We start from the raw sequence: 1,349 nt of genomic DNA, 5'->3' as shown, positions 1-1,349 counted from the left end.
CCTTCAGTCACTGCTCATAACTCAATCTGATCAGTTCTGAAACTAGTCTGAACCTTCTAGAGTTGTCGTGCTTGTTTCATGCTTGACGTTTGTCTTGTAAAGACTCCTAAGATATTTTTTGTTGGTGTTTCTGAAGGCTGGTGTGAGATTAGCTAGCCTCACACCTTACGTAGAAGTTATACAATTTTTATTCACTACTGGCGATGTGTCGGGTGGGATGTTTTTACTCCAAGATCCTTCTCTCTGAACGATATTTGTAGTTTCTGGCTTTTCAAGCTGTTTTCCGACTCTGGTCTTCTCTCCCACTCGCCCCCCGTAGTTTTCTTGACCTCGGTTCGAACTTTTTTTTTATACTCTATCGTAATAACTCGGTAGATTGGATAAACCCGATTTTGTTGCTCAGAAACACAGCTGTTTATCAGTCGATTATTATTATTATTATTATTATTATTATTATTATTATTATTATTATTATTATTATTATTATTTCCATAACTAAGCGCTAAACCCACAAGGGTCATACAGGTTTATCAGTCGAACCAAATATTATATACACTGTTCTCTGTCAGTTTTCCCAGCGTGTTGACAACTTTAAGCATTAAAGAGACAGACCTGCATTTTTTAAACTGTAGTGCAGGCACGCCCCTGGCAAGACAGTGATGGAGTGAGTGATGATGAAAGCGTTTCCTCCTTTTCGGGTCACGCTGCCTCGGTGGGAAACAGCCGATATGTTAATAATAACAAAAATTCCTGTACGTAACAGGGTTAACCTCTGCTTTCAGTTATTAAATATTGACTCATTATTTTTCGTTTTTTAGGTAGTATTTACTAGGAAGTCTCAGAAATAATCAAAGGCTGGTAGCTCGTCTACGCTCGCTTCGAAGTTTTTAGTGAGTTCCGTTTCCTTCAGCTGGTGACGGTGTTAACCAAAGGATCCAGGTTCATTCCAGGCGAGGCGGGGTGACTGGTAAATAATCTCCTCAAGCCTGTTGCTCTTGTTTACCCAGCAGTCAATAGGTACCTGGGTGTTAGTGGACTGTTATAGGGGGGATGCTGGGGAAGGGGTGGTGGCAGGATAACGGTCTGGGCACATGAGTTGAAGATACCAGCTCTTAGCCTGTGTATTGAAAAGTGTAAAGACAAATTCCCGCTAATTTAAAACACTTTGGTAAATCCACTTTAGAACTTTTAATATCTCAAACATTTCGGGGATTTTATCAACAAACTTTATTCTTTGTATTTTGTCTCTCATATTTGCATTTTATAAAGCGGAAGAAAGAAAAAAATGAATCCGACTTGATTCTTCTTAAAAAAAAATTTTGGGGAAAGTTTTGTCTTCTTGCCTTATC

The sequence above is a fragment of the Cherax quadricarinatus genome, chromosome 33 (assembly GCF_038502225.1).
Source record: "Cherax quadricarinatus isolate ZL_2023a chromosome 33, ASM3850222v1, whole genome shotgun sequence".
NCBI lineage: Eukaryota > Metazoa > Arthropoda > Malacostraca > Decapoda > Parastacidae > Cherax > Cherax quadricarinatus.
The sequence above is the reverse complement of the archived record's forward strand: the minus strand, read 5'-3'. Positions refer to the sequence as shown.